We start from the raw sequence: 19,189 nt of genomic DNA, 5'->3' as shown, positions 1-19,189 counted from the left end.
GGTGGCTGCGCATGAGGTGCATTGGCTAAGAATCGAACTTGGGTCTCCCGCATGGAAGGTAAGAACTCTACCACTGAACCACCAATGCCTCTAAATACACTTCAAACGCACTGGGAAAGGAAGGTTACCTCTTCCCCAGGGACTCTGAAGAGCAAAGCACGACTCCTGAGACTGAGGAGAAAATAACGTTACCCACTACCTTTTCCCTCACCAGTCTGGGGTTCCAAGGTAGTTTCGAGACATAGCTGGCTTCTAGGTCTCCTTTCTACACTAATCTGCTGTGTGGTTTCCATCAGGTCATTACGTATTTCTGAACATCATTTTCCTTGTGAACGAATTAAATGTCAGTCAGGAAAACCTCTTTCATATAATGTTGGGATTATACTTTCTGAGACTAAAATGTATACAGGAACAACACAAATAAGCTGAAAGTATTCATTATTTGCATCATTACTGTGTTGATAGTACTTATTTTAAATTGGGAGATTATTATTCAAGCTTTAAAAATGTTAATATAGAAACAATGCAGCCAATGGAAAATTCATGAGTCAATATCAAATGACAAAGAATGCAATATTGTATCCATGCAAATAGTTTCAACCATGTCAAAATTGTGTACACCTACAGAAAAAATGTAATTTCTTGGTTAACTTGGGTACATTTTATTGACATTGTTATAAGGATTGAGATCTAAATAAAAATTTAAATACTGTATTGTTCCATAAACAATGCTTTAATGTATTAGATCTTCAACAAAACAATGAAGAGCTGTCAATAAACTTTAGTCCTTTAAAATATTTATGTTTTTGTAATTTAGTAACTGAAGTTCTAAAATGAAAATGTATCTATCACAATGAAGAGAAAAGTCAGCTTCCAGGATTAGTGCTAGAAGAAATATCTACAAATGAGGAGAAGCACTTATTTGCCTTCCAGCCCCATGAAAGAGTGGGGAGTGGGGAGGGAGAGGAAGAGTCATTATTCCTCAGTACTGGTTTCGCCCTTCAATATTATATGTTGAAGCTTAGATGACATAAAATTGGAGCCTGCAGACAAAATTTTCTTCATGTTTCAACAGATAATAGTAAGACAATAAACAGGGAAAGCATGTGAAGCTAGTTCACTGGGTTTACAAGAGAAATTGGCTCTTTGATATTCTTGGGAACTATCATTTCCTTGCCCCTAGTCTGCCAGAGCTTTGTACCTCAGGGTAGATCTTGAAATGTTCTTTTTGACGATGAATGTAATGCCATTCCTCTTCAAGTTGTCATTCCCAGCATAGTAGACCATATGACTGTTCGATTCAAAAAGGCCAATACCAGTCCATTTCAGCTCACTAACACCTAGGATATAGATGTTTATGTGTTCCATTTCATTTCTGATGATTTCCAATCTTCCTGGATTCATACCTCGTACATTCCACCTTCTGATTATTAATGGATGTTTGCAGCTCTTTCTTCTTATTTTGAGTCATGCCACACCAGCAAATGAAGGTCCCGAAAGCTTGACTCCATCCAGGTCATTAAGGTTGACTCTACCTTGAGGAGACTGCTCTTCACCACTTATTTTTTGAGTGCCTTCCAATCTGAGGGGCTCATCTTCTGGCACTATATCAGACAGTGTTCTACTGCTATTCACAAGGTTTCCATGGGCTAATTCTTTTCAGAAGTAGACCTCCAGGTTCTTCTTCCTAGTCTGTCTTAATCTGGAAGCTCAGCTGAAACCTGTCCACCATGGGTGTTCCTGCTGGTAACTGAACACCAGTGGCATAGCATCCCTCATCACAACGCTGCCAGTGATAGGATAATATCCATACGTCTACAAGGGAGACCAGTTAATACAACTATTATTCAAATTTATACACCAACCATTAAGGCCAAAGATAAAGAAATTGAATATTTTTACCAACTTCTACAGTCTGAAATTGATCAAACATGTTATCAGGATGCGTTGATAATTACTGGTGAATGGAATGTAAAATTTGGAAACAAAAAAGAAGGATCGGTAGTTGGAAAATATGGCCTTTGTGATAGAAACGATGCTGGAGATTGCATGATAGAATTTTGCAAGACCAGCGACTTATTCATTGCAAATATCTTTTTTCAAAAACATAAATGGCAACTATACACGTGGACCTCACCACGATGGAATCAAATCGACTACATCTGTAAAAAGAGACAATGGAAAAGTTCAATATCATCAGTCAGAACAAGACCAGGGGCTGACTGTGGAACAGACCATCAATTGCTCCTATGCAAGTTCACGTTGAAACTGAAGAAAATTAGAACAAGTCCATGAGAGCCAAAGTATGACCTTGACTATATCCCACCTGAATTTAGAGACCATCTCAAGAATAGATTTGAGGCATTGAACACTAAAGACCAAAGACCAGATGAGTTGTGGAATAACGTTAAGGACATCACACATGAAGAAAGAAAGAGGTCATTAAAAAGACAGGAAAGAAAGAAAAGGCCAAAATGGATGTCAGAAGAGACTCTGAAATTTGCTCTTGAACTTTGAGTAGCTAAAGCAAAAGGAAGAAATGATGAAGTAAAAGAGCTGAACAGAAATTTTCAAACAGCCCGAGAAGACAAAGTAAGGTATTATAATGAAATGTGCAAAGACCTGGAGACAGACAACCAAAAAGGAAGAACAGACTTGGCATTTCTCAAGCTGAAAGAACTGAAGAAAAAATTCAAGCCTCAGGTTGCAATATTGAAGGACTCTATGGGGCAAAATATTAAATGATGCAGAAAATATCAAAAGAAGATGGAAGGAATACACAGAGTCACTATACCAAAAAGAATTGGTGGACGTTCAACCATTTTACGAGGTAGCATATGATCAGGAACCTATGGTACTGAAAGAAGAAGCCCAAGCTGCACTGAAGGCATTAGTGAAAAACAAGGCTCCAGGAATTGATGGAATATCAATTGAGATGTTTCAACAAAGGGATGCAGCACTGGAAGTGCTCACTTGTCTATGCCAAGAAATTTGGAAGACAGCTACCTGGCCAACTGACTGGAAGAAATCTATATTTATGCCTATTCCCAAGGAAGTTGATCCAACCAAATGTAGAAATTATCAAACAGTATCATTAATATCACAGGCAAGTAAAATTTTGCTGAAAATCATTCAAAAGCTGCTGTGGCAGTATATCAGCAGGGAACTGCTGGAAATTCAAGCTGGATTCAAAAGAGAACATGGAACCGGGGATATCATAGCTGATGTCAGATGGATCCTGGCTGAAAGCAGAGAATACCAGAAAGTTGTTTACCTGTGTTTTATTGACTATGCAAAGGCATTCGACTGGGTGGATCATATTAAATTATGAATAACATATCAAACAATGGGAATTCCAGAACACTTAATTGTGCTCATGAGGAACCTGTACATAGATCAAGAGACAGTTGTTCAAACAGAATAAGGGGATACCGTGTGGTTTAAAGTCAGGAAAGGTGTGCGTCAGGGTTGTATCCTTTCACCACACTTTTTCAATCTGTATGCTGGGCAAATAGTGCAAGAAGCTGGACTATATGAAGAAGAACAGGGCATCAGGATTAGAGCAAGACTCATTAACAACCTACATTATGTAGAGAACACAACCTTGCTTGCTGAAAGTGAAGAAGACTTGAAGCACTTATTGATGAATATCAAAGACCATAGCCTTCAGTATGGATTACACCTCAATGTAAGAAAACAAAAATCCTAACAACTGAACCAATAAGCGACATCATGATAAACCGAGAAAGATTGAAGTTGCAAAGATTTCATTTTACTTGGATCCACAATCAACACCCATGGAAGCACCAGTCAAGAAATCAAAAGATGCATGGCATTGGGCAAATTGGCTGCAAAAACCTCTTTGAAGTGTTAAAAAGCAAAGATGTCACTTTAAGGACTAAGGTGCACCGAACCCAAGCGATGGTGTTTTCAATCGCCTCATATGCATGGGAAAGCTGGACAACAAATAAGGAACACCAAAGAAGAATGGACACCTTTGAATTGTGGTGCTAGTGAAGAATATTGAATATACCGTGGACTGCCAAAAGAACGAACAATCTGTCTTGGAAGAAGTACAACCAGAATGCTCCTTAGAGGCAAGGGTGGCAGATCACCAGGCCTTACTTTTGAGGAGACTATGGGGAGTTTGAACCACCAACTTTTTGTTTAGTAGTTCATCATTCAATCGTTTGCGACACCCAGGGACTCCTAAGTCAAGGTTAGATATTTTTTAAAAGCATCTCTTAAGTTGGACTTATCAAGAAAAACACCGAAGTTGTCAGATCTGAAAACAGCAATTAAATAAGTATAAATGGGATCATATTAGATTTTTTTTAAATATTTAAGCCAGAGTTACAAAGAGATTTCATGGAAAACCAAAATAAAAAAAAAAAAAAAGCATTCTTAGATATACCATACTTTTATGCAAATAATGCGTGCCTTCTATGTTTTTTTGCCAACTGCTCCCTCCCCTGGGAGGTATTTTCTTAAGTGCTGCTATGCCATTTTTTTTTTTTTCACATGTTGCTGTAAATATAATTAGCATTGCAAGCTTATGGAAAAGCCCCCCCCCCGGGGGAGGGAGCTATTGGCAAACTCACCTAGAGGGCCCACGTTATTTGAGTAAAAATGCAGTAGATTGTATATAATTTTTAGCTAAGGATATAAAGTATTTGATCTAAAATATATTACATTTATGTGATTTACCTATTTTAAAATTTCTCTTCTTTGTTCTACCTTTCCTCTCTCTTTCTCCATCACATGATTCCAGATTTCAATGTTATTAAAGAATGGTAATGTCCAAAGCATTACCCAATGGATAGTATTTCTCCTTTAAAATTTACTCTTTCCTCCACATTTATTTATATACACATTTTTCTGTTTTCCTTTTTATAATACTTTATGTAAATTTTCCCCAAAATGACATAGACTTCTGTTTTCCATTATTCTATGTTGTTGTTGTTAGGTTCCGTTGAGTCAGTTCCAACTCATAGTGACCCTGTGTACAACAGAACAGAACACTGCCAGGTCCTGCACCACCCTCACAATCTTTGTTATACTTGAGTCTATTGTTGCAGCCACTGTGTCAGTCTTTGAGGGTCTTCCTCTGCTTCACTGACCCTCTACTTTACCAAGCATGATGTCCTTCTCCAGGGACTGATCCCTCCTGATAACATGTCCAAAGTATGTGAGACATAGTCTCGCCAGCCTTGCATCTAAGGAGCATTCTGGTTTTACTTCTTCCGTCTGGCATCATATTCCAGATAACCTCTTTGAACGTCAGTTTCTTTATCTGTCAAATAGCGATAATAGCACTTACTTGATTGTGAAAATTAAAATAGGATAATGAAAGTAAAAGCACTTAAGACACAAGAAATAATCATACACTCAAGGGATAACATTATGGAAATTAATAACGTATTTCTCTTATTTTAACAGGTCTTCAAACACAGATCAACTCTGGAAATTATTATAATGATGACCTTAACTTATACTTAATTTCACAAAGATGTAATTGATATATCTGCCAACCGTATATTAACTATTAAGATATACGTTGTGGAGAATTTTAAAAAATGGTTTTACCATAAGAGGTTTACAATCTAGTTGTGGAGACAAAATGTAGTAAAATAGAATGACTAAAAAGAACACTTTATGGTGGAAGAGGCAATATTGGAAAAGTAATTGACTTTAGGTTCATATGTCCCATGAGTCCAGCCACTTGTGAACATTAGTGACCATGAATCTCTGAAATGGGCATTATAAAACTATTTTATAAAATATCTGTGAGAAGTAAATGAGATAAAAATTAATACCCTGGAATGAAGCCAGGGAAAAATAAGCACTTTTTCCCTCCTGGAATGGATAATACTCCGTGAAAACAGTCTTATTGAGAAAAAGTGGTCAGGGAAACTTTGTAGACCCAGTATATCCTTTAAAAAAAAAAAAAAAAAACGCTTGCAGGTTGAGCCAATTCCAACATGGCAACCCCCTGTGTTTCAGAGTAGAATTGCTCTCCATAGGGTTTTCATGGTTGTGAACTTTTGGAAGTAGGTCACCAGGCCTTTCTTCTGAGGTACCCCTGGGCGGATTCCAACCACCAACCTTTTAGTTAATAGCCTAGCACTTAACTGTTAGCACCACCCAGGGACTCTTTGGTTGGAGTTAAATCACGGGTAGTTTGAATATAAAAAATATGGAGAGGGAGATTCACCCCTGGTGGGAAAATAAAGACTTGTAGCCTAAGAAAGGTAGGAGGTAGCAGGGTATGATGTTTATAGAGCTCACTGTAGCAACCGTTCAGACTGGAGCAAATCATACCAGTAAATATATGCTCTGTTTTGCTTGGAACAGTCCCTGCTTGTACCTACAGTCCCAACATAATTTTTAATACCTCCCCATTTCATTTTCAAATATATACCAAATTTGATGATAAATTTCAGGATCACTCTAGAGAAAATGCATAATTGGAAAGGATCCGAACTAGGACTGGGGAGGTTGAGAGAAGCTTGAGTGTTGGAATCTTTAAAGATAGGCAGAGGATGCTGGCTATAGGGAACTGTGTTTTATTCTTGAGCCAGAAAGTGTACAGGTGAAAGACAAACCACGGTTTGCATTATTTCCATTTGAGCTTTTATTCACTTAAATCACTAATTCATTCAAAAACACATGTTTGTCCTTAGTACCAAACCTATCACTAATGCAACTGTGAGCCATGGGATCCTGCAGTAGCATGCAGCTAAAGCTATTAGGTTGGAGTAATGTTTGGAGACAGCACATGTCACAATGCATCCATTATTTCATAGGAGTCAGGTTCTGAAGAGTAAATTGTCTCTAAATATTTTAAGAAAAAACTTTCTAATATATTCTCCAGTTTACTCCCTATATCTTCCCATGGCAACCCACATAATGAAATCTAGTGACTCTAAAATGTCATAAATTGTAAACTGCACCATTAGCTTATGTATGTATAATAAAGAAGGAGCCCTGGTGAGGCAGTGGTTAAGAGCTTGGCTGTTAACCAAAAGGCTGGCAGTTCGAATCCACCAGCTACTCCTTAGAAACCCAATGGGGCAGTTCTATTCTGTCCTATAGGGTTGCTATGAGTTGGAATTGACGCAACAGCAATGGGTTTGGTTTTTATGGGTTTACAATAAAGAAAACCATCACCCATCTGTCAGCTTCTCATACTGCGGTGTCTTGTATGTTGCTGTGATGTTGGAAGCTATGCCACTGATATTTCAAGTACCAGCAGGGTCACACTTGTTGGACATGTTTCAGTGGAGCTTCCAGAGTAGGGCAGACTAGGAAAAGAGGCCTGGTGATCTACTTCTGAAAATTAGCCCATGAAAACCCTGTGGATCACAACAGAACATTGTCTGATACGGTGCTGGAAGATGAATCCCCTAGGTTGGAAGTCACTCAGAATACACAGTGGCCACAGTAATGAACTCCAGCATACCAACAATCACGAAGATGCTGCAGGACTGGGCAACATTTTGTTCTGTTGTACATGAGGGCACGATGAGTCAGAGTTGACTCAAGGGCAAATAACAACAATTCAAGAATTAACTGTGTTAGTTGGAGGAATTGTTAAGAATGCAGGTCTGGGAACTATGGTCTCAGACACTCTGGATGGGGGGATGCGGGGGCAAGAGTACTGGGAATCTGCGCACTTAACAATAGATCTTGGTTCCTGGGAACCAAGATGAACTTCGATGTAGGAGGTGGTGCACAGAGGCGATGAGGACAGGCCAAATCGAGGCTCAGAGAGGCTACATGACTCACAAGGGTGTGCATCCACTCTGGGCCAGCTCTGCTGCTCTGCGCATTCCCCCAGTACCTACGGTTGAGGGACAAGAAAAGAGTGATGAAGTAGACACCTCCCCAGTCACCCTCTATGACATTACCCTCACGCTTTTATATCATAGTGTTAATTATTATTTTGGGAAATCATCTGGTTGACTGTTGACTTGTTTATATTCCTGACTGGAAGTTCGTTTCCATGAACACAATGACTGTGATAGCATTGCTCATCCCTGTGGACAGTGGATGGCACAGAAGAAGTACTCAATAAACACACCATCAACACATGAATGAATGAATGACTTGGATGTCATTCTGAATGAATGACATATAGGAGTGCCAGGCTTTATTTTTTTAACCCCAAGCCTGATATTTCCTGGAGTTCTGCTGGCTGTAATACACTTCATCCTTCTACTCATTCTTCCCTAAAGGAGGTAGAGTACCTTAAATTATTGGTACACTTGGGAAGTACTAACCGGGCATGTTCAGCTTAGACCCTCCTTCTTCTCATTGGCAGTGAGCTTTCTGATCTTATGTTGTGCTTTTCCTCCCGCAGGGGCAGGCTCTCCCCAGCCTGCAAGATGCCAGTAACCCTGAAGGCTGCTGTTGTTAGGTGCTGTCAAGCCAATTTTTGATTCATAGAACTGCCCCGTTGGGATTCCTAGGCTGTAATCTTTATGGGAGCAGATCACCAGGTCTTTTCTCCTGTGGATCTGCTGGGTGGATTCAAACCACCAACCTTTCAGTTAGCAGCCAAGCACAGTGCTCCTGATCCTGGGGTTAGTCGCAGAGTCATTAAAACTCTCACCCCAAGCTCCGTTCTCCAGCTTTGACTTCATCAGTAATGAAGATGACAGTTGGGTGCTCTGTCGGTCAAGCTTTCTCCCCCAACAGTTTGTTCAGAACCTGAGTGGGGAAAAGAGGTGTCATTCCTTGGGCACCTTCAGTGATCCCTGCATTCTGGGACTCTGAGAGTCCAAACCCTCCTTAAATAGCCCCCAGATTTGGAGAGGCCATATTCTGGAAGCAGTAAGTGATGGCGAGAAAATCACTGGAGTCAAACAAAACCCTGGGCGCCTGTGCCGAGACGGCCACATCTTTGCTGTGTAGCCTGAAGCCATCACTGAGCTTTGAGGAGCCTCCACTTCATTACTATGAAAACTGCAGTATTAATTCCTGCCAGCACTGGTGTGAGGAAAAAATGAACTTACATTAATCAAAGCACTCAACTGAAGATCAGTATACACGTTCAAGGGAAATATCGTTCATTATTATTGAAATGGAACAATGCTATGGAATTTCATAATCATCGGTGGGCATAAATGTACGGATCGAATTCTCTTTCCCTGAGTAGAAAAATATAAAATACATGTTTCTTTGGTATGCCTTAAGCTCTATACACTGATTCATTATAATATAAAAATCATTCCTATTTTTGGCATATAGGTCTCTGGGTGGCACAAATGATTTGTGCTTGACTGCTCCGTAGAAGCAAGGATTGCAAGACTTCGTCTTCCTTACTTTGGACATGTTATCAGGAGGGACCATTCCCTGGAGAAGGACATCAAGTTTGTTAACGCAGAGGGTCAGTGAAAAAGAAGAAGGCCCTCAAAAAGGTGGACTGACACAGTGGCTGCAACAATGGGTTCAAACATCGCAATGATTGTGAGGATGACACAGGACCGGACGGTGCTTCGTTCTGTTGTACCTCGGGTTGCTATGAGTCGGAACTGACTCAATGGCACCTAACAACAACACTAACCTAAAGGCTGCCGGTTCTAAATGCACCCAGCAGCGCCACTGAAGAAAGTCCTGGCGGTCTGCTTCCATAAAGATTATAGCCAAGAAAACTCTATGGAGCGTGTCTACTCTGTAACGCATGGGGTCGCCAGGAGTCAGAATCGACTGGACAGCAACAGGTTTGCTTTGGTTTTTGGTTTTACTCAAGTACCGGGTAAAAATAAATTTACAATAATAAAAATTCGGAAGATTATAGTTTAAGTACATACTGCGAGAGTAAGAAACAGCAAAAGATGTCTAAATCAATATAATTCTGTTGGCAGGGGTCTCTGGATCATGTGTTAGAGTTGTCTAGAGCCGTGTTATTTGGGCACTATTGAAGAAGTGATTTGAAAAACTACTTTAAAACATATAGAGTGATCATTAAGCTTAATAGGTTTGTCATCAGTTCAGGACATAATAAACTAGATCCTCCTAGAAAACCCTAGGAAGTCATTTGTACTAGTTGGAAAGTAACTTTAACTCTTTCAGATAATCATAGAATATTCTGGAAGTTTTTACTTTGATGCTCACTACATGGTCAAACCTTATCAATAGTGTAACATTAAGAAAAGGCCCATGGGAACCCAGACAATAGGCATCTATGGGATGGTTGGCTGAGGGATAGAAAATCCTAGCCAAATGGCTCCTTGTAGAAAATGTAACATGTAGGAAAACTCCTCAAATAGGGTGCTCAGCATATGTTAGTGCAGGGTTTCTCAACTGTAGCACTGTTGACATTTGGGGCCAGATCATTCTTTGTTGTAGACCTGGGCATTGCAGGATGTTTCCCAGTATCCTTGGCCTCTGCCCACTAAAGGCCAATAACACTTCTTCTGCAGTTGTGACAACTAAGGATGTCTTCAGACATTGCCAGTTATCCCCGTGGGGTGTGTGTGTGTGTGTGTGTGTGTGTGTGTGTAAATTTGTTCCTGGTTAAGAACCACTGTGTTGGTGGAATTCTAATTTGTTTCATTTTTTTTGGAAATGTTTTGATCACGTCTCTCTTCTGCCATTGTAGTATAACCATTTTCTCTTTGTTTCTTCTCAAATTTGACTTTGGGTTTGAAAATCTGTAGTATTTTTTATACACATTTTCATCAAGAAGTTCAGGTGTCTTTGGTGCATGAGTGAATGTGTGAGGACACGCTCAGTTACTAAGACAAGACAGACCTAGATGGCGCCCTTGACCCCACTCACCCTATCACCTCCACTCCCACTCTCATAGATTTATTAACACCCCAGTCCTTCTAATCCGATCTGCTAAATATCCCCAGTTCCCTAGTCCTACTAAAAACCAGCTGTCATTGATTTAACTTAGACTCACGGCGATCCCATGTGTGTCAGAGTAGAACTGTATTCCATAGGATTCTCAATGTCTGATTTTTCAGAAGTAGATCACCAGGCCTTTCTTCTGACATACCTCCGGGTAGACTAGATCCTCCAACTTTTCTGTCAGCAACCAAGCACGTTAACCTTTTGCACCACCCAGGGACTCCCCATTCCTACTACAACTGCCTTTATCTGGATGAGTGCAATGGGGCTTCCTCCTGTTTTTCCTCCTGCCCTACTTGAATCCTCTCAACCTCCTGTCCTATTGAAGCCCCTCTCACAGAACCTTGGAGCCCCTGGCTGGTGCAAATGGGTAACGCAATCAGCTGCTAACCCAAAGGCTGGAGGTTCAAGTCCACCCAGAGGTGCCTCAGAAGAAAGACCTGGTGATCTACTTCCAGAAAAAACATAAGCCACTGAAAGCCCTATGGGTGACAGTTCTACTCTGACACACATGGTCTCCATGTGTCAGGGTCTACTCTATAGCAACTGGTTTTCTCACAGCACTTTACCCTGCCACCATATTGAACCGCTTATCACCACCAGAACACCCATCTGCTTCACATCTCCATAACTTTGCACGTGCTGGTCTCTCTCCTTGGAGAACAGTAATAGTCTTGCCATGTGCACTTGTTCCACCTCTTTCTTCTAAATCCATTCCAGATATTGCTTCTTCCAATTTCTCTGGCTACATAGACCATCACTCCTTTGTCTACAAAATCCCATACTTTTACGGGGCCATGATATTGCTCTTGCATTCTGGACTCTAAATCTAACTTATACTTGCTTCTGTCTACTATAAGAGGTCAGGAACCAGGTCTTTTCGTGTTTCTATTCCCCACATCTAAAACAGAGCTCCGTAATGCTTGAGGAATGTAATCAAATGGAATGTGTTGTCTGAAAAGTATGAGGCATGGCTTCATTAAGCCGGGATAGGGAGGGTTTTCATCAAGCCTGTATCATAAAGGAGAGAATTTGTTTCTTGCTTCCAACCGCACTAAGGCTATAACCCACCCAATTATTGCTGCACGTGAAAACATAAGCTCAAGACTTTAAATTCCACTCCGTGGATGTTGCGTATAATTCAAACGAATCCACATTTTGCACCATCTGTTACTAAGCCCTCCACGTTCTTATTGCTACAAACAAAGGGAAAGAAACAGCGAATGCTATGCCAAATGACACCAAAAAGCACACAGGTATCACACTGCCTGTCTTAGCAAGGTTGACTAGTCAGAGATGCAGCCTTCTGTGCAGATTAAACTCACTATCTTTTCAGAGGGACTTATGAACCCTTTGGGGCGGGGAACTGAGCACTCGAGACCAAAAGCACTAATGAATTTTCCATGTAACAATCTTCCTTACTGTGAAGGGAAGAGAATGTATAGCCAACACAGGGTTCTCAGGAACTTTTCCAGTAAGGAGGCTAGTTGGGCAGCCATTTTAAGTTGTTTCTTAGCTATGAGTCTTTCTCCTGGGTCTCAGCTAAATTTAAAGTTCTCTCCTCAAGGATAAAGGAGCCCTGGAGGCTCAGTGGTTAAGTGTTTAGATGCTAACTGAAAGGTCTGCAGTTTGAACCCACCAGTTGCTCTGTGGGAGAAAGATGTGGCAGTCTGCTTCCGTAAAGATTATAGCCCTGGAAATCCAGGGCAGTTCTCCTCTGTCCTGTACAGTTGCTATGAGTCAGACTCGGACGGACCAAGAGAATTGTCAGGAAATGCAACTGGCTGGTGAGGAGGCAGTTCTGTCTGTGTAACTGCCACAGATGTGTCAGTGTCAAACGCAGCAGTGCACGCCATGTTGGAGAGAGCGGGGAGAAAACACAGTGACTGTCAAGTCAGTTCCACCTTATGGCAAGTCCATGCGTGTCAGAGTAGAACTGTGCTCCACTGGATTTTCAGCAGTTGATTTTTTGGAAGTAGATCTCCAGGTCTTTCTTCTGAGGTGTCTCTGGGTGGACTTGAACCTCCAACCTTTCAGTTAGCAGCTGAACGTGATAACCATTTGCACCACCCAGGGACTCCCTGCCCAACGCAAACCAAAACTGAATCCATTGTCATCGAGTCGATTCTGACTCATTGTGACCCTATAGGACAGAGTAGAACTGCCCCACAGGGTTTCCAAGGAGCGGCTGGTAGATTCGAGCTGCTGACCTCTGGGTTAGCAGCCAAGCTCTTAACCACTTCACCACCAGGACCCCACAGGACTCCACTAACGGGTGATCTTCGCTAGCTATCTCCCCCCTGGCCTGGCCAAAACATTCTCAGAACTGCCCTGCAGTCCCAGGCTCCTACTCCCCAGGCCCCCTTCTTTCCCACTCTTGTTTCATAAGTGTCAGACCTACATCCCACTCTGAAGGGTCTCCCTGCCTCTTCCTGCTTTCTCTCCTCTTGGCCTTCACAGGCATTTCCCCAGCACATCTCTTGCACATCTAATTCCATGCTGGTGTACATTCTGCAGAGTTCTGAAACTGACTCAAAACATACCATCTGAAACTCACCATCACTGTGTCAATGCTGGGGCAAAATTTTCTTTCTGTTTCACATGTTACTGGAAAATTTGGCTTCATGCTCCAAGGGGGTGGAATGAAGTCATAAAGCCCTGAGATCAAATTCTGTCTTAGTCACTTATAAGCTGTGTGACTTTGGGAAACATAATTAACCTTTGAGTGCCAAAATAATCCCCTAAATATGGGATATAAGTAGAAGGGTATCTTTGTCCATGGTCCTAAATCATCCGTCAATGATGCAAAGGATTAAATTAGGAAATATGGAAATATCTGGAACATTAACAAAAACCAGTTGTTGTCAAGTCAACTCCAATTCATGGCAACCCGGCATGTGTCAGAGTAGAACCGTGCTCCCTAGGGTTTTCAGTGGCTGATTTTCAGAAGTAGATCGCCAGGCCTTTCTTCTGAGGCACCTCTGGGTATTCACGAACCTCCAACCTTTTGGTTAGCAGCCAAACATGTTAACTGTTTACACCACCCAAAGGCTCCATCTAGAACATAAAAAACAAAAACCTGTCACCGTCGAGTCGATTCCGACTCATAGCAGCCCCTATAGGACAGAGTAGAACTGCCCCACAGGGTTTCTAAGGAGCAGCTGGTGGATTCGAACTGCTGACCTTTAGATTAGCAGCCGAGCTCTTAACCCCTGGGCCACCAGGGCTCCATCTGGAACATAGGTATTGACAAATAAATATTTTTTCTCACCTAACGTTTATCTCCAAGTCAGAAACTGTGCTCAGTAAAATTGTGTAGAGTGCCAGATAGGTGCAGCATGGCTCCTGAAGCCAGACTGCCTGGGTTCAAGTCCTAGCCCCTCCACTTTTTAGCTGTGTGGTCTTGGGCAAGTGATTGAAGTTTTCTGTACCTCCATTTTCTTATCTGTAAAATGGGGATGGTAATAGTACCTACATCCCAGAGCTATTTTAAGGTTTAAATGAATTTACATATGGAAACTGCTTAGAGCAGAATGTGGCACCTGGTACACGATTGTTGCTGCTTGCTATTGTCATTTTTTTTTTTTTTTTGCCCCTTTTTAATTGCTCCTTGAAGAATCTCAGCATGTCCTTTCTGCCCCTCCGTGCCCTGTTCACCTGCACAGCCTGCACATCTGAGCTGGATGCCTGGGTGCCTGGATGCCAACAACTCCTCCCTTTTTTTTAACGTCTTGGACCTGTGGATTGTAAATGATGATTCTCATTATTAAGGTCAGGAGGCAGAAAAAGAAGTTATTTCAGAAGCAATTGAATTAATATTGCCCCAGAGTACTTCTTAGTTTCTTTTTTTTTTTTAAATATATGTGTTAGCTAGATGTTAGCTCATTTTGTCGTGATTTTCTTCTTTCTCCCGCAAATTAGAGACACGCTATCCCATTAGTAAACTAGTTACTTGCTTTCAGTCTATTGAAGATTTATTAACCACTGCTCTCACACAGTTTATTCTAGATAAAATGGTCCAACCTCCTAACATTTCTAGCACATGTTAAAATGTATGGGGCCCCTTTAACTACATTGCCTCATTTAAAACTCATAATGCCCTTAAGAGGTAGGGATTTCTATTTCCATCCCATGGATAATAAAACCGAGCTGCAATGGGTGACCTCGTACAGTTTAATAATAAGACGCAGAGCAGGAATAACATCCTCAATGATTAGGGATTGACCTCCTGACTCACCCTGGGGGTTCAAATTCTACTTCAATATTACTAGATGTTCCACTGTGAAAAAAATTCCTTAACTTCTCTGCACCTGTAAAACAATGCTTTCTTCAGTAACTGTTGCCTGGGTTCAGGGAGAAAATTCGTGCTACGGGGGCCTCGGTTTGCAAAGTGGCGAGGGCCTTCTTTATTTCCCCAGATTAACCTCCTCCAGGAGACAGTCCGTCTTTTAGACATTGGTACTTTCTCTCAGTGATAACTCTAATCACAGTGAATCAGTTTGATTGCAGGAAGTCACACAAGTGGAAATGATGAAGAATGATTGTATATGTTATCAAAAATGCCTGTTGCTCAGACATGCTTAAGGGAGCCTCTTAGATAATGTGCTTTATTTTCACCCAGAAACTGGCCAACAGCACAATGAAAAAGCCTGTCCAGGAGCAATAATGATCAATGGGCGTGAACACCAGGCACAGCTGGGCTCCATTGCAGAACCCTGGTATTTCTAAGCAGGAAATGGCTTGAGAGACAGCCAACTGCCCTTCCTTTGAGGTTGGAAGAAATGAAGACGCAAAAGGGAATGTGATTTAGAGCAGGGCCTCCACAAAATGCAATGTACACAAGAGTCACTTGGAAATCATTTTAAATCGCAGCTTTGTATTCAGTAGATGTGGGCTGGGGTCCAAGAGTCTATGTAGCTAACAAACTCCCAAGCGACACTGAAGTTGCTGGTCAATGGGTCACACTTTTGAAAAGCATGAATTAAGGACAGACTTGAACACTCATTTTTTGTCCACTAACTATAGGACATTGGCAACTTATTTGATCACTATTCTGCAAGTTTCTCAACCATAAAAAGGGGATAATAATATATATATTTTTTCCAGTTGCCATCTAGTTGACTTCCCTCATGGTGACTCCATGTGTAGCAGAGTAGAACTATGCTCCATAGGGTTATCAATGGCTCATTTGTTGAAAATAGATTGCCAGACCTTTCTTCTGAGGCACCTTTGAGTGGACTTGTGCCTACAACCTTTCGGTTAGCAGTTGAGTGTGTTAACCATTTGCACCACTCAAAATGTTAATGCACATAACAGACATTGTTCCTGGCGCACAATAAGTACTCAACAAAAAATTTACATTTTATACTTAAGTCCATGGTGCATTTTGAGTTAACTTTTGTATAAGAAGTTTAGGCTAGGTCTATATTCTTTTATTTATTTGTTTATTTTGGCTAAAAACAAAACTCATTGTCGTCGAGTGGATTCGAACTCATAGCAACCCTATCGGACAGGGTAGAACTGCCCCGTGGGGTTTCCAAGGAGCCACTGGTGAATTCAAACTTCTGACCTTTTGGTTAGCAGCCAAGCTCTTAACCACTGAGCCACCAGGGCTTCTATGGATGCTAGATTGCCCTAACACCATTTGTCTGAAAAGACTATCTTTCCTCCACGGAATTGCATTTGCACCTTTGTCAAAAATAAGTTCTCATGGACTCCAGCCTTCCTGGAGTCATGAAAGCTGGATAAACCCCTGAAACTATTGTCCTGAGATAATCTTGAAATCTTAAACCAAAATATCCCCTGAAGTCTTCTTAAAACCTAAAAACAGTTTAGCTTAACTAGTAAAAAAATGTCTGCCTTGAGCATTATGCTGTCTTAAAAACTATCTGTAAGGGATCAAATTGACAACAGCCTTAGATAGGAACCTTAGGGGGCAGTGAGTTTATGTTAATGGAGGAAGAACAACTCAGAAAAGGAAGGTGAGAGTGGTTTCACAACCTGAAGAACGTAATCAAAGTCACTGAATTGTACACTCAGAAACTGTTGAATTGGTGTATGTTTTGCTCTGTATATTCTCAACAACAAATAATAATAAGTTGGGCATATTTATGTGGGTCTATTTCTGGTTTCTCTGTTTTATTCTGTTGATCTATATGTCTATCCCTCTGCCAATACCACACAGTCTTAATTACTGTAGCTATACAATAGACCTTCATATTGGATAGAGTGATTTTTCCCACTTCATTCTTCTTTGTCAAAATTTTCTTAGGTATTCTAGCACCTGTGTCTTTCCATATAAATTTTCAAATAACCTTGTCTTTGCCTATTGGGTGCCATCAAGTCTATTCTGACTCAAAGTCACAGGGTAGAACTTCCCCATAGTGTTTTCTTGGCTGTGATCTTTATGCCATCAGATACCCAGGCCTTTCTTCCGTGGTGCCATTGGGCAGGTTTGAATCACCAACCTTTTGGTTAGCAGCCAAGAGCTTAACCAGTTGTACCACCAGGTTTCCTTTATTTTGTGTCTTATAGCAAATTAATTTCAGCATTTCTGTTTTTTTAAGTTGTTATGGAGTCTTCTGATTCTTGAACACGGTATGTCTTTTCATTTCTTTAAGTCTTCTTTGATCTCTTTCATCTGCATTTTGTCATTTTAGCCTACAGACCCTATATGTGTTTTATTAAGTTTAAACCTAAATATTTCATTTTGTTTGGAGTGAGTATAAGTGGTATCGTGTTTGTAATTTTGGTTTCCACATGTTCACTGTTAGGGCACGGAAATGTATTGATTTTTGTATGTATCCCATGTTTTTAAGTAAATCAGTTGATAAAAATCTCTCTTTTACAGTTATGCTCTCACTTAACAGACTTGGATCTCTTCTCTTCACCAAACCAAGAAAACATAAATTATCACTGAGAGGTTGAAACCAGCTTCGTTAACTACTGAGGTAATCTGCACAGGGAAATCAGCATTCCTTCCTATTAGGTACGTTACATCAGCTATTAACTTTCGAAAATCTAAATAGTTTTGAAATCTAAAACATATCTGATCTGAAGAGTATCAGGTAAGTGACAGCTGACCTATATAACGATCCCCATTTCATAATTCAGCAAACTGAGGCACAGACCGGGGAAGTTACTCATCCCATCATAGTCATGCATCTCCTAGGTTATAGAGAAGAACGTGCAAACAGGCCGTCTGACCTCAAAGCCCAAAGTCTCAGTCTCCACACCCTAGGTGCCCTTAGGTTATATTCAAAGACCTATATGAAAAGCCTTGGGATGGAGGCCTGGGATGGGGGGAGGGGGAAACCTTTTTTTTTAATTTTTTTATTTCTGTAAAATTATAGATAACATATCATTTGCCACTTCCACATTTTTCACACGTGCAATGTAGTGAGAACAATTCCATCAGTCATGTTGGGCGACCAGCACCAGTATCTGTTGTCAAAGTTTCCATCACCATAAACAGAAACCCAGTGCTTCCTGAACAATGACTCCTTGGGGGGAGTCTTGAGAAAACGTTTCTGCCCGGAATCCTGCAGAGCCTGCTTCCGTGGATCGAGAGGAATCTAACACAGGCAAAGATGGCGGCCACTCACCCCTGTTTCTGAGAGTTGGGCGCCTGCCAGGATGGGCATTTTATTTCCACATGTTGCGGACATCATCGTGGCAGGTGGGATGATGCCTCTTCATGGTCTGTATGCTGAGATTTCCCCAAAGGTGTGTCTTAGTCACCCCAGTGACAACCATGCTCTTTAGTTTGATTATGCTTACTCGCTGCCTCTTTCACTCCAACTCTGCTAGAGTCAATATCAAATTACCAGTTAACGTCTTCCCTCCAATTATTCATTCTTTATGGCAATTGAACATGATATGTTCACCCATACCTCCCCTAACGCTGACAGAAGTAATACCAAGCCTTAGCATTTAACTTGGATTTAATTGCTTTTGAATGGTTCTGCTTATGAAAACACTCTGAGCTCATTATTCCCCCTGGCCAAGATGAATGATATGTCACAATGCCACCAACGAAAGCTGGAAATAGTCACAGCTCAACTGATACAAATGTCACATGGACCACAGTGTTGCAGGTGTCTACACTCAATGCCAGTGGAACAAACAGGTTGAGTGATGGAAACCACTTGGAGGCAGAAAGGAAGTAAAACAATAATTATAAAATGAAAAGATTTGTGAGTAAAGAATAAGGGCATCGGAAGGAGCCTCAATGAGTATTCGATGATCATTTTGTGATCTTACAAACGTGTAGGAAACCCTGGTGGCATAGTGGTTAAGTGCTACGGCTGCTAACAAAAAGGTCGGTAGT

The sequence above is a fragment of the Trichechus manatus genome, unplaced genomic scaffold (genome assembly GCF_000243295.1).
Source record: "Trichechus manatus latirostris isolate Lorelei unplaced genomic scaffold, TriManLat1.0 scaffold00022, whole genome shotgun sequence".
NCBI lineage: Eukaryota > Metazoa > Chordata > Mammalia > Sirenia > Trichechidae > Trichechus > Trichechus manatus.
The sequence above is the reverse complement of the archived record's forward strand: the minus strand, read 5'-3'. Positions refer to the sequence as shown.